Genomic DNA, 16,251 nt, shown 5'->3' on the forward strand with positions numbered 1-16,251 from the left:
TTTTTTTCAAGTACAACCACGTAATAGTTAACAAGTGTTGTTGATCATTTGTTTCATTTGAACGTAAATTTCTAACTGTCAAACATATAAGTTTTCATGGTAATGGGAGAGTTATGAGATAACTTGACCTTTACAACAAGGCTTACCTAAAGTCTTTATTGTCATATAAGATAACAAAATGACAATTTATGAATCTTTCCATAGTGAGAGAGCCATGCAGTGAATCAACCTATGCTATGACTTATTGTAAGTCAAAGTTGTCATATTAGATGACAAGTATTGAAATAAGTTGACAAACGTTATTAAAATCATAATTATGAGATAAAGTACTCTACTCAATCTCAATCAACTTTTTGTAGACTTTCACTGATAAGGAAATCTCATAGGATAAGAAAGGGTCTACGAAAAGAAAGCTTGAAAGTTCAGTATTTGAAGAAATAGATCTTCAAAATAAGACTTTTGGCGTCAGGTGAAAACCCACACTAGAGCAGTTGGGTGAAAATGAACTGTAAGTCAATTTTCTACCCAGTTTTATAGTAGAGTCTTAATGCATTGATTATTGCATATGAGATGTGTAAAAATGAATACCTTCTTTTATAAAAATGAGTTCAAAGCATCTATACAATTTCATGAATTTGTTTTGATATAGTATCATAATCAATGACTTTAAGCGATGACGATATTCTTGTATAAACAAGAAAATGAAACGTGGATATTTATTTGTTCTATATTGATATTTGTTCATTACGAATGAAGTAAAAGTCAATATACAAGTTTTGATACCAATTTCAAATAGTTGATTTAAAGTGATTTTGTATATTAAAAGTCCACATACATATGTTTATGACATGTTGTTTAATTTGTCTCATGCATCTTACATTCACAAAGTAGTTGTTTAATGTTAGATGTGATTGCTAAAGATGGCATGGTAATGTACCAATCTACAATGACATTGAAATGTCTAAGGAAATGTTTCCTAAGACACCTCAAATGTTGAGGGGATATATATTTTACATGAAACTTCATTAACATTTAATATACAATTGATTAGTTTAATTAGGGATTTCGATGGTATGACCATTGAGTGTTGGAAAATAAAACTTACAAATAATGAAAATTTAGTGTATATAGTTTAAGATTTGTTTTTTTTACAAGTTACACTATTTCATATTGGATTTAGAGAAATCCATGTTTTATCCTAGATGGTCTATATTGGACTGAGAGACAGTATTTTGCTTGTGAAGCAATAATTTGTATATGTTCAAGGTGTCTTGAGATATTTGAAAATTGTTTCAGATATAACTTAATCTATTCACTTTATGCAATAACTTGATTCAAGGATTAAGTTGGAGACCATATGTAAGCACCTAGTGGAAGGAATAACATGGAATGTGAGTACATCTCGTTGGTGAATAGATGGTTCTTATTGACATAACAATTTGTATTATATAAAAGGATTCTCTAGGCTAAAGTCTAAGAGGATCTCCTAGACTGTCTAAGACTAGAGCCATGTCTCCAGTGTGCTAGGGCAAGTTTGAGAGCATGTAAGGTATAGTATATTCCCTAGGATACATGTCTCACTAGCTCATATTTCCCCGATGTTATTGTAAGTGGGAGATTGTTGTGGTGTATGCCCTAAAGTTTCGTAGTTTTATGTTGATTGAATCAATGGGTGATTGATTTTATATTACTTGTGCAATTATCCATTAACCTAAGATCCAAGGCAACTGATGTAACTTAAACATGCATGTGGAGACATACAAGTGGATTATGTTTAAGTGATAACCTCAATAATTTGTAGTATATGAATAAGGTTGGGTGCCTTATCCTAGTAACATTACTGATACGATCCGCTTTGTAGTTGTTACAATTGTTGTAAAGTACTACAAATGATCTAATCCTGATCATTCTTGTGGAGACAGGTGAGCAGGGTATCTTATACAAAAGTGCTTGTATAAAGACCGGACCATGAAATGTTAAGTCTCTCTTTATAACGTCGTTGTTAGAAGAGACTTACATTTCACCAGGATGACCATAGGTCACTTGACCTTAATGCTGAGTGAGCTGTTAACTCTTGCCTATGAGGGAAATCCTTTGATTTGTATGGGTGAAAGTGGCTAGATTCATCGACTCAATAAGCCTACCATTTTGGGGATTCATCTGATTAAGGAGCTAGGAACACAACTAAACAAGAAGGAATTCACTCCTTCCCTATAGTTAGAGTAAGAAGATAAATTGCTCCCTTAAGGGATGATTTTGGGGCTTGAACAATGAGGCGCCTCACCCTTTCCTTGCTCGAGAAGGGTTCTGTCATAGTTGGATTATGACTAATTATTCATTAGAGGGATCGGTGGTACTTAAAGAGTTAGATGTAACTACAGGGGTAAAATGATAATTTGACTCAACTGTACTTACGAGAAATTTGTGAAGGGCCAACACGCTGTTTATTGGTTATATCCAATGGACACATAAATATATCTACAATGCAAAGAGTTCAACTGTCGGTCTTTAGCGGAGTGATCGGGAGTTAATGAATGTTGATTAATTTGATTAAAGAGTTTAATCAATTAATCTCATATCATTAGAGCTTCAATCTATAGATCCATAAGGTCCTCTCGTTAGCTCAATAAGGACTGATGAGAATCAAATTGGTCGGTACAAAATAGGTGTCGTTAATTCTATCATACCCAAGCAAATAAATATTATAAGGCTCTAACAACTATCAAAACTAACAAGTAGTTAAAGTGGAAGTAGGAGCTCGATCCTAAGCGAACCTCTATTAATTGACCTAAAATAGACTAATTGAATTCCAAAATGCAAAAGATTAAATGAGGGGAGTTGTTTGTTTTAAAGAAATAGAAACTAACTAAATGAAAAGCAAGATTTGATAAAAGAAATTTAGTATTGAGAGAAATAAGAGAGATTATGAGATAAGATTCAACGGGAAATGAAATCTTGGGGATTTTATGTAAGCTAGGAAATTCTACCATTGACTTAACAAAGAATCATGTAATTAGATTATTCAATAGTTCATTAAGAATAAAACCTTAATGCCCTAATTGAAGGAAATCATAAGCACAGATCTCCATGAGCAACAGAAGTGGATCGTTCCAAATTCCATTCGAATGAACACAAACAATTACAGTCTAACCGGAAACTAACAGATTATGCATATACAGAAATTACAGCATGCTATAAGAGATTTAAGGGATAGAGTATGAATACCTATGAAGAACCATTCTTCAAGAATCCTTCGATCAATCTCCAATGCATCCACGACAGAAATCGAACGCAACGAATAGAACACCAACAACACGAAAAACCTCGAACCCAATCGAGTCCCACTCAATCCACAAGCTGAGTAGAAACACCCCCACAAGTGTTATCTTGGATTGAGGAAGAGAGGAGGTCTATGATCGAGTAGACTATCGAGTAAGTGGGAGATATGAACACTGTCTATCGCATAGACGATGTACTCGACTGTTTAGATAATGGAAGCCTATGCATAGACATTGTTACCCGATCGTGTAGCAACGATCAGCTTAGTAACTATCGTATAGTCAACTCTAAGCGATCGTGTAGACTCTGTAAAACTCCTTTTACTTGATAGCTTTTTCCGTGAGATTTTCCGAGTGAATCAACTTGTAAAAAAAAAATCGAAAATTTTTTTCCTTTTATCTCACGGTTACCATAAAACTTCCAATAACCTTCCACTCAATCGGTTATTAGAGAAAAAGAATTAATTATCTTATAGTTAATATATTACAAATAAATATGATAAACAACTTATTATATTATATTTATAACCTATAGTTTTAATATTCATCATATGAAACATATAAACCATAGTTTCTTTTCTACTTTATGGTACTTAATATAAATCATATTTATATTAATTGCTCCATTTAATGTATCTAATACATCACACCAATTAGATCACATATAATTGAATTTTCTCTTATTAATTCGAACACTTCAAACTAACCCAAAATCTAATTCTCAACTTGAACCCATTGAACTACCAAGGGGACTTTATGGATCTGTAGCTTGAAGCTCCAATGGTACGTGAATAACTGACTAAGCTCTTTAGTCACGAGATATACCATCTGTTAACTATCGGGCAATCCTCTAAAGATTGATAGCTGCACTCTTCTTACTATAGATATATTTCTGTGTCCATATAATCAATGAACAGTGCGATAACCTTTCACAAATCACTCCTAAGTACGGCTGGACCAATTTACCATTTTGCCCCTGTAGTTACATCTAACTCCTTAAGTACCACTGATTCCTCTAATGAATAATAAGTCATAGTCCTCCTACGATTAAGTCCTCTATTCTAAAAAGATGTTGTGGACACTATGTTCAAGACCTGGAATCAGCCTTTAAGGGAGCAATTTATCTATTACTACTACTTCAAAGAAGGAATGAATTCCGTCTTGTATAACTGAGTTCCCAGCTCCCCAATCAGACAAATCCCCAAAAAGGTAGGCTTGTTGAGTTGACAATTTGGCCACTCTCACCCATACTAATCAAAGGACTGCCCTCATAGGCAGGAGTTCCCAAAACACTCAGGATTAAGGTCATATCACCTATGGTCGTTTTAGTGAAATGTAAATCTCAATTATCAACGATGTTATATAAAGAGACTAATCATCTCGTGGTCTGGTCTTATACAAATTCTTTGTATAGAACACCTCCGCTCGCATGTCTCCACATGAATGGTCAGGATCAGACCATTTATAGTACTTTACAACACCTGTAAATATCTACAAAGTGGGTCGTATCCGTAGTGTCACCAAGATAAGGTATCCCTCCTTTATCCTTATACTATAGACCATTTAGGTTATTAGTTTAGGCATGATTCACTTGTATGTCTCACATACATGCTTTTGTTATATAAAATAATCATAGATCTTAGTTTATTAGATATGAGTAAATGCAAATAAAATAACATTTATTTTATTAATAACAATGTGTACAAACTGTTTACAAACTACAAGACCACCAGAAGAATTAGGACACCAATCTCAATACTAATTAGATAATTTAACAATTAACCCTAATCTAGGTCTTAATTGCTTCTTAAAGACATTTCACAATTAATCCCTAAATTGCAATAAACTCATGGGTTTTCTTAACTATGTCAAATCTTAAAATCAAAAGACTGATAATTCAAGATTGATTGTATGAATGCTCTGAATTATAGCTTCTTTAAAGAAAAGAGGAAAAAAAGTCCACATTGTCTATCAAGAATATTAATTCTTGCAACCCTAATTACAAATTTGTTATAGAACTATGTAATTTTTGCATACAAAATTGATTAATCTTGAGTTGTCAATTCATTCTTAATCAATTTTATTCGAAATCTCAGCAAGAACATTCAAAAGAAAGTGACTACATGAAAGAAATTCAAAGAAAAGTCTCAAGAAAGTGTCAATCTACATATTTTCCCAAGAAAAAGAATTACCTACTCATATATGGTGAAATTCTTCAAGAAAACCATTGATAGTTGCATAATTGGTACTAGAACTGAATAAAAATTGACAAAATCTCTCTAAAATTTACAAAAATAACTCTTTAATTTCGAATTCTCTCTCTCTAAAAATTGAAGTTTTCCTCTTCTGAGATCTAGAAAATCTAGGTTTTTGTATTGAAGAAGGTCGCAGCATTGCAACCTTAGGCTGACGCTCACTTGCGAAGAGGCACGTACGTGTTTTTATTTTTTTTTCTTCAAGTTTTTGAGCTTCGTGACACTGTGTATGGCGTCGCAACGCTGCCCTGTTTTGCAGCTACCAACTTCAAGCTTTTAATGATTGACAACAAAAAAATATGCTTTTAATGACATGCAAAAGATGTCAGTTGGTAAAAAATTGCACGTCTTGATATTTTTCTTTCTTCTTTTCTTCTCTTCTTTTGATCTATTTTGGTCAATTTGATTCCATTATGCTCTAAACTCTTCGAAATAGCTTCAAGAGTGTTGGGATTGTCTTTTACCTATAAAATACTAAGCAAACGAATATAATAGAATTTAGGGTTTTAACATAGAAAAGATAGTCTTTTACAAAACCTATCAAAATACCCCCAACTTAAGTCTTGATTGTCCCGAACAAGTTGAGAATTGAATATGCATACATTCAAACAAATATGGATTGTTTATTGTTTATTGAAGTTTCATTCATTTATTCAAAATTAATTTATTCATGTTGGCACATTTTCATCCTCACATTCAAATGGTCTATACATTCGGTTGTCTTACACGATGAATTGATTCTCATCTCTTTTCTCAACGATCAAGGAAGTAAGGATATAAGTAAGCATTTAGAAATTTAAGTTTTGCAAATAAGAGGTTGAAGTTTATTTTGAAAAGAAAAAGTCTTTTTCTTGCAAAATCATAAAAGAAAAGACTACCTAGTTTTAGTTTACTTAAAGGCCTAAACTAATAGAAAGGAAATATCCAACTCTCAATTCCTCTTCGCCCTACACTAACTCGGTTATCGGTCTAGGATATACCTAACTTGCATGTGATAATCTCATTCATTTTTCTCTCAAAGTTTTAGCCTTTTTCCTCTCCAAATTAGTCACTCACTGGATCCTACCATCCCATTCTAAGGCTGGAGAATAGTCAGGAAGAAACTTGTAGTGGTCTACGAACCGTTCGTGAGAAGATTGAAGCTAATTTGAAGAAGATTCAAAGTCTACAAAGGTTGTATTCTTTTCTCCCTTTTATTTGTTTCAATTGCATGTTTATCTTTGTAATTAATCTAATTAGAGAAGTTTAGATCTTTTTCTTTGCTACGCATGTGTTCGTTCCATCAATTGGTATTAGAGCATGCGTAAAGTACTCAACTTTTGGTTATTTTATGCATATGGTGGGTATTGATTCATGTGATGAGTGTTGTGTGTGCTAAAATGGATAATTTTGATTTTGGCATCCGTTTTTCCTCTTGGGTTGTAATAATTATTATAAATTTTCAGTGTTTTATGAACTTTAATGTGTCATGAAGGGTCTGTAAAATTGGGAGTCTTTATACTCGAAATTAGGCTGTAATTGTTTGGTTCTAACTAAGAGGACAGCTCCAATTTGGTGAAAATTTTCTCACAGTCCCTAAATGGCCTCCCAGACCCGGTTCACGACACGCGACCCGACCCAGACGGATGATCTGACCTGTGAGGCAAGGCTGACGCGTGTGGCTGTCCCAGACCTGGTCTAGACCCGACCCCTTCGTTGCTTCTTCAGGCCCGTTCATTGCTCCAGGCCCAGCTTCGCGTTGACGGCCCAAACGCGCGCGGCCCACCCGGCGTTCGTCAGTCCGTGTTGAAGCCGAGTGCGCGGCCCAGCCGACCTTTGAGCCCAGCTCGCTCGGGTCAGCAGCCGAAGTCGTGTTCGATCCGCACCGCGCCCACTCAGCCGACCCGCGCCCCGTTTCCGCTCCAGCCGTTGACCCGCGCGCCTGGTTTGTTTGCTTAGCCGGTCCAGATGGACTGATCGGTCCGGTTCGACTGGCTTGAACAGTTTTGACCGGTTTGGGTGGTTTTTAGGCGATTTTGTAGTCTTGAAGGCCGGTTCAAGCTTTTTTCAAGCGATTCGGGCTAGTTCAAAGTATTCGGAGGCGGTTTAGGGTTGGTTTCTGCTTCTTATTGTATAAAGTGTAGCTTTTAGATAGCTTAGGATGTCATAATGTATGAATTAAATAATTTATCTATTGTGTTCATATTGTATGTCATGTACATTTAAAATCCCACCATAGGATAAGCATGTAGCATGTATTACAAGTATATTATAAGTGTTATAATATATAGTATGCATGTGTAGGATTCAATAGTTTTTTATATAAGTTGTTATATTAATGCATGGAATGAAGGTTTATATAATTGTTATATAAAGCATGTTAGATGCTTGTTATAAGTTTGTTATCTTTTTGTAAGTGTTATAATAGCATATAGACTTTAAAATCTATAATAAAGAAAAATTGCATGCTCACGTAGGTTAACCACTTATTTTAATAGTTAAAATAGGTCGTTATCTTATAAGTGTTAGAATGATGCATATGTAGGATTTCATGTTTTTTATATAAGTTGTTATATTAATGCATGGAATGAATGTTTATATAATTGTTATATAAAATCATGTTATAGATGAAAAGTATGTCTATTATTTTATAAGTTGTTAGAAAATTGGATTAAACATTAAAATCCGTAACAAAGATAAAAACATACTCACGTAGGTTAACACATGTTTTAATAGTTAAAATAGGTTGGCATCTTGTAAAATACAGTTACAAACTCAATTGGCATATAATTCTGTCCAAGGCTATAATTTTAATATTGCATCATATACAATATATAAACCATAGTTCTTTTTTTCTATTTTATGACATTTAATATAAATCATATTTATATTAAATTTAATAACAATGAATCTTATTCATAGAAAATATATTTTAATTATACTCAAATATTTATTCCTCCAATTAAACAATAACGTATCAAATACATTATGTCAATTATATCATATATAATTAAATTTCATCTTATTAATTTGAACATTTCAAATTAACCCAAAAACTGATTCTCAACTTAAAACCATTGAGCTACCAAGGGAACCTCATGGACCTGTAGCTTGAAGCTCCAACGGTACGTGAATAACTGATTAAACTCTTTAATCACATTTATCCACCATCCGTTAACTGTCAGACACTCCACTAAAGATCGACAACTGCACCATTCACACTAAAGATATATTTTTGTGTCCATTGGATATAACCAATCAACAGTACGATGACCCTATTGCTCGTAAATACAGTTGGACCAAATTACCGTTTTGCCCCTGTAGTTACATCTAACTTCTTAAGTACCACTGATCCCTCTAATGAACAGCAGATCATAGTCCCGCTATGACTAAACCCCTCTCGAGCTAAGAGAGGGTGTGACGCCACATTGTTCAAGACCCGAAATTAGCCCTTAAGAAAGCAATTTATATACTTACCCCTGCTTCAGAGAAGGAGTGAATTCCATCTTGTGTAGCTGAGTTCCTAGCTCCCCGATCAAATGAATCCCCAAAACGGTAGGCTTGTTGAGTTAGCGATCTAGCCATTCTCACCCATGCAAATCAAAAGACCACCCTCATAGGCAGGAGTTCACAACTCACTTAGGATTAAGATCATATTACCTATGATCATCCTAATGAAATGAAAGTATCTATTATGAACAACATTATATAACGAGACTAAATATTTCATGGTCCGATCTTATACAAACTCTTTTGTATAGAATATCCCTGCTCGCATGTCTAATACATGAATGATTAGGATCATATCATTTGTTGCACTTTACAATATTTGTAATACTTACAAAGCGGGCCATACTTGTAGTGTCACCAGGATAAGGTATCCAGCCTTATCCATTTACTATAGACCATTTAGGTTAACACTTAAACACAATCCACTTGTATGTCTCCATATACATGTTTAAGCTACAACGATAACCATGTATGTTAGTTTATTGGTTTGTGGTTAGTGCAACTATAATATCATATATTTTATAGACAGAGTGAATAAAATATCAAATATTATTAATCACATAAATGTTTGTTCATACAATGTTTATAAACTAGACGACCCTACGAGATTCAAGGCATCAACCCCAACAAGTATAATATCTGGAGAGAGTTTGACTTACCCGACTCGAACTGACCTCCAACAATGTATATTTCCCGATATCCTTCTTTGCCTTTGCCCTTCGTTTTCATTTTCATTGTTATTTTTATTTCATTATTTGCTTTCTAGGAATAGAATTTTTTTCGACTAACTTTTTTGCGTATTTCTTTTCTTTCGTTTGTTTTTTCTTTTCTTCCCCTTTTTCTTGTGTAGGAACAAAAAAAAATAAAAAATAAAAACAACACCTTGAAGCAGGAAAAGTCTACAACCACCCACTGTGAAAAAACCAGGAGAATTTTCTGTTCCCTTTACTTTTTTTGTTTTCAAGCTTATATCTATATTTTAAACGTTGAGGGTTGTAAAATGAGCCTTACTGAAAATTTTTTGCTCTATGATGATGATATATATGCATATCATAACTTTGATTTTTTGATATTCCATGACTTCTTCATTTTTAATATGACTCTTTACTCATTTTGCCTTATATGCATAATTGATTTAATGCATGAAATCACAACATTCAAGAATTACTATTGATTTTGTTTTTATGTTCTCAAGGGATTTTTACATAATCTCTTGATTCTTATCAATGAAATTTTGATGATACACTCTTTTAAGTAAAGATACAAGCAAAATTTTAGACATCTTAAAATTTTCAAACAAAATTTTGAAACTACATTCAAAAGAAAAATTCTTTTCCTTTTAATTAAAAAAAAAAAACTGAATGCTTTGTTTTTAAGTTCATTTAGAATCTTAAAACTTTTGGGAATGTCATATCTACTCAATTTTCTTTGTCAACCCGATAGGACGATTTTTGGTCTAAGAATATCCATCTTGTTAGAATAGCAAGTTTAGACAAAGAGGATAAAATGGGGCCTTCTAAACGCAAAGAAAAAGTTTCTAGCATAAAAAAAAGGTTAATTAAGCAAGCTTGCAAAATAATATGACTTTCACTAACGTGTGTGTGTGAATGCATGGATAGAGGTGAAAAGAGCTACCTCCATCGTGCCTTGTTAGGGTCCACGAGAATAGAGTGATAGGTTCCCGACAGTGTGAGTGTGAGAGCTATCCCTCTAGGTAAAAGAAATGTCAATTAAGTTTTGCCTGCGTGAGGTTTTTTTTTTAAAAAAAAAAAAAAGAAAAGAAAAGGAACCCTTGTCTTAGAATTTCCCTTCTCCAATGCAAGTTAGGTGCATCTCAGATCAATAACTGAACCAGTGTGGGGCAAAGAGGAATTGAGAGTTAAATATCACCTTTCCACTAGTTTTTGGCCTTTAAATAAACTAAATTTTGCAATCCATTGTTTTATGACTTTGCTAGAAAAGGACATTTTCTTTTCAAATATAAGTTTTGACTCTTTGTTAGTAAAATTTTAAATTTCTAAATACTTACTTGTATCAAAACTTCTTAGATCGTAGAGAAAAGAGATGAAAATTGAATTTTTGTTTACGTCAAGTGAACACATAAACAATTTGAATGAATGGATGAATGAATGAACAAATAATGATTCATATTTTGCTTGACTCAATGCATACTTCTAGTTTTGACTTGCTTGGGACGATCAACAGTTAAGTTGGGGGTATTTTTGATAGGTCTTAGAAAGAACTATGTTATTAACGTTAAATCCCCTGATTTTATGTTATTTGTTTGCTTTAAACGTTCATTCCATAGATAAAATAGTCCCGAGAGTGTTTTGGAGTCATTGCAAGAAGTTTGGAGCTAAAAAGGATAAAAAAAGGCTAAGAAATCAACAAAATTGTAGAAAGCCAAAATATTTACCAGAATGCTATTGGAAGTAGCATCACAACCCTAAGAGCAACGCTTAAAGATAGAAGCAAGCCTAGTTCAGCCAAACAGGGCAATGTTTCAAAGTTGCTAAGGAGCGTCGCAACACTACGGAGTTTGATGGAGATGCATGTGCGCCTGGTGCAAACGAGCGTCACGCCAGTGTTTCGGCCTCACCCAACGCTTCTTGACTTTTTATGTAATAGCGTTGCAACGCTATCCTTAGCGTCACAATGCTACACTTGCAAATATAAAAATATTTCTTTCATTTTTAGCGAGGAGAGGTAGAATTTTCACATGGAGTCCGGAGTTTCTCTCAACATCTATTCATCTCCTTTGTAATTCTGTTTCAGCTAGGTTAGATTTTCATTTCATTTTTATTATAAGAAATTAATTGGATATTCTTCATGGATTTGTCAATGAGTTTATGAGATAATTTCTTCAATTTCATTTCTAATTCATGAATTTTTTTTTTTTGGTACATTTCTTGAGTTTTCTACTCTTCTTTAATTAATTTCAATCTGAATATATGTTTCTTTGAATCAATTTGAATTTCTAAAAGCATGTTTATGGATCTTTATCTTTTGAGCATGTATAGCCAAGATTCTTAGCTTTGCTACAATCTTGCTTGAATATGTTGCTTTGAATGTATTCATTTATAAGAATGTCTAGCTAAGATCTACTAAGTGGAAATAGTTAATTGTGTATTTGATGGCTGCTCCTAGAATACATTAATTTCTAGATTTAAAGATAAATTCGGTTAATTGAATATAGCTATCTTGACAACTAATTGACACAATTGAATCCTTAGACGTAATGCATATGTTTTCTATTCTATACGGTCGCTATCGAACCCAATCGAATCAGAAGCATATAGGTTGATAAGAGTTAGGTCTTCCAACTTTAATCAATATTTAGGATGCATTCTTGATTAGACTTTTGCTAGTTGTTTACCATTTTAGAGACTAGCTTAGTCGAATCAAGCGAGTAGTTATGTGCATAATTCGATTGGATAATTAATTTGTGGAAATCGACGATAGAAATTACATTGAATGTCTAACTTGAACTAGAAATGAAATTGACCAATCTTTATTTACATTTATTCTCTATCTTTTAATTTCAAGTATATTTCTCGTTCTATCAAAACCCCCGTTTTTATCGCTTTCATAGTTGAATTTAGCTTAAGAAAAGATTAGACATAAGCCTCCATGTGGATCGACTTCGTACTTGCCACTTATGCTACTTGTTAGCATAAGATATAGGTTTTGGTGATTTATAAATACTTTTGTTTTGGTTGGAGTTGAATTAACATCGATTCGGACCCGAACACATTTCCAGAAATTGAGGATATGAGACGTATTCCCTATGCCTCAATTATGGGTAGCTTAATGTATGACATGCTCTATACTAAGTTAGATATTTGTTATGCAGTGGGAATAATCAGTAGTTACCAGTCCTATCCAGAGTTAGTCCACTGGACTGCGGTTAACAATATCCTCAAACATCTTAGGAGAACGAGAGACTACATGCTGATGTATGGAGCTAAGGATTTGATCCTTACGAGATACACTGATGCTGATTTCTAAACTAATGAGAATTCTAGAAAATCCACATCTGGATCGGTATTTACCTTGAACGGGGGAGCTATAGTATGGCATAGCATCAAGTAAGGATTCATTGCATAGTCCACTATGGAAGCTGAATTTGCAGCTGCTTGCGAAGCAGCAAAGGAAGTAGTTTAGCATAGAAAGTTCCCAAATGATTTGGAAGTGGTTCCAAACATGGACTTGTTTATCACCTTATACTGGGATAACAATGGGGCAGTAGCCAACTCTAAAGAGATTTTCATTCACAAACGAGGAAAACATATTGATAGAAAGTATCACTCAATACAGGAGATTATATAATGAGGAGATGTGCTTATCACAAAGATCTCTTTGGAGCATAACATTGTCGATCTATTTACGAAGGCTTTCTTGGCTAAAGTGATAGAGAGTCATCTACAGAGTTTAGGTCTACAATACATGTACATTGTATAATCTAGGGAAAGTGGAAGATGTGTAATGGGTATATGGATGCCTTAATTTATTGTTGTTATTTACCATTCTCACTGTTTTGGGTTTTGAGACTATGTACATGCCACTTGCTAGAGCTTTAGTTCAAGTGAGAGTTTGTTAGGTTTTATGCCATAAAACTCGTAGATAGTAAGTGTAAATAATTGACTGTCATCAATGAAGAGCTATTGATGTTATTTCAATAAATGTTATTGACCTTGTTTTATTCATTATGTATTAATAACACTAAATCCAATAAACTAACATCCTAGGTTGTTTTATGAGTCTTGAACTATATGTAGAGACATATAGGGATCAGTATTCAAGATACAGCCTAAACGGTCTATAAGGATAAGGTCGGGTACCATATCCTTGTGACACTATAGATACGACCCACATTGTATTTAATACAAATGTAATGATCCAACACATTTATATAGGTGACATGCAAGTGGAGGTATCCTATGCAATGAGTTTGCATAAGATTGGATTGTGAGATAAAACCACTAGATGTAACACCGTTGACTAGTTAGATTGCTATTTCAATAGAATAACCTAGTCAATTTAGTCTTAATCTTGAGTGTATTATGAACTGGTATTCACAAAGGATTGTCCTTTGATTTGTATGGGTGAGAGTCGCCAGTTCGCCGACTCAATAAACCTACCATTTTGGGCACAAGACCGAGTGGGGAGCTGAGAACGTAACAATACAAGATAGATTTCACTCCTTTCCAACTTTAGAGTAAATAGATGAGTGTTCCCTTAAGTAGTGTCTCTAGGATTTGAACAAAAGGCCCTACCCTCTCACTGATCTAAGAGGAATTTCTGTTTAATGGTTGGACCATAAACAGGTTGTTCATTAGAGGAGAAGCACTGATACTTAAGTATATAGAGGTAACCCAAGGGTAAAACAGTAATTTGACCCAGTTGGTATTACGAACAGTCGTAAAGAACTAACTTGTTGTTATTGGTCTATATCTATGGACAAAGAAATATATTTGCAGTGAGAAGAATGCAACTGTTGGGTCTTTAGTGGAATGTACCCACAGTTAATGAATATTGATTAATGTGGTTCATGAGTTTAGCCAATTAATCTCTTATTGTTGGAGCTTCTTGATTTGTAGATCCATGAGGCCCCCTTCCTAGCTCATAAAGGGAATTTAGGTAACTATGTCTTGAATAGAATCTGAATGTTCAAATTCACTTAGGAAAATAATACAATGTATAATGATACAATATAACATAAAGTTTATATTTTAATTAAACTTCACAATATAAATTTATTTTTGGTGATTCAAAATTAATTTATAGGAGAATTAAATATTTGAAAGAGTTTCAATAGTAATTTATCATAAATTAGATTCATATTGAAACTATAGATTAATATTGATGTGTATTTGATGCACATTAAAACTATAGGTTAAGAGAGAAATACAACTGAATATGATTCATTTTAGGTTAAATTAAATATTTGATATTTAGTTTGATAATTATTTAATTACAGAACTAAATAATTATTTAATTTGATTTAATTTGATTTGATTAAATTAAATTAATTAAATTAAAACTTTAGGTTATATGAGAGATATTTCATTTAAACATGATTTAAATTAAATTATTAATTAAGTTAGATTTAATTATTTATTTATTTTAATTATTAATTAATTAAACATGATTTAAATTATTAATTAATTAATTATATTTAAATTATTAATTAATTTTTTATTTATTTTAATTAATTAATTAAATCAGATGACTCCCACGTAGGTGAATTATCTAAAACGCAGGCTCTTCTATGTTCCTACTCACCCTCTATATATATTTTGGTAGACAAAACCTGCAAAACATATGGTTTTGCTGGATAAATGGTAGTTCTGCACAAAATTGTTCTATATACCTTTTTCTCTCAAATTCTCCTCCTTCTTTCCAATTAATTATTGGTTCCCACAAACCAATCCTCAAGGTCTCTCATAGGAAGGTTACACTTTTGGTAGTATTCATGGAATTCCAATGCAAAGAAGAACTGGTGATTTCCAATCAAGTCTTCAACTAAAGTAAGAATTCCTTCTTTTTTCTTTGTAGTTTTTAAAAAGCATGCTTATCCTAGGACCTATTTTACAGTAGGTTGTGTTTTGTTGATATCTGTAACTTTTCTAGAATTTCTTAGTGTATGAGTACTTCATAATACCTAAATTAATTTTGAGTTTTGTCCTGTTTTCTTCTGCTACATTATGACTTTCATCCCTAAAGAGAGTGTAAAGGTTATGGTCATTTTCAAGCAGAATGTCCTAATTTCTTGAAGAAGCAAGGTAAAAGTTATATTTTAACTCTATCTGATGATGAGTCTGAAGATAGCACTGACTCTGAGCAAGATATCAAGGCTTTTGTCAGTAACACCTCATTTGACACCTCGTCTTATGAGATTTCTGAATATGATGTGTATGTTAAGAATGTTCATGATGCAACTACTCATGGATCTTTGGATCCTCAAGATCTTTTTCTTAAATGGCAGGATGATCAGAAAGTTCTTGATGTGCAAAAGGCAAGAATTTTGACTCTGATGACTGACAATCACAGGCTTATAACCGTTGTTGCAGATTTGAAGCGTGAACTTGACCAAGTTAAAGCAAAGAAATAATTTGTTTGTAAAAATGTTAAAATGTTGAATAATAGTGCTAAGTCATATGGTCTTACATGGGTTGGGTTTTCGGGTTGTTTGTTTTTGTTTTTTTTTTTTCCAAAACTTATAGAGA

The sequence above is a fragment of the Benincasa hispida genome, chromosome 6, assembly GCF_027475165.1.
Source record: "Benincasa hispida cultivar pf3 chromosome 6, pf3_genome.v1.1, whole genome shotgun sequence".
NCBI classification, from domain to species: Eukaryota; Viridiplantae; Streptophyta; class Magnoliopsida; order Cucurbitales; family Cucurbitaceae; genus Benincasa; species Benincasa hispida.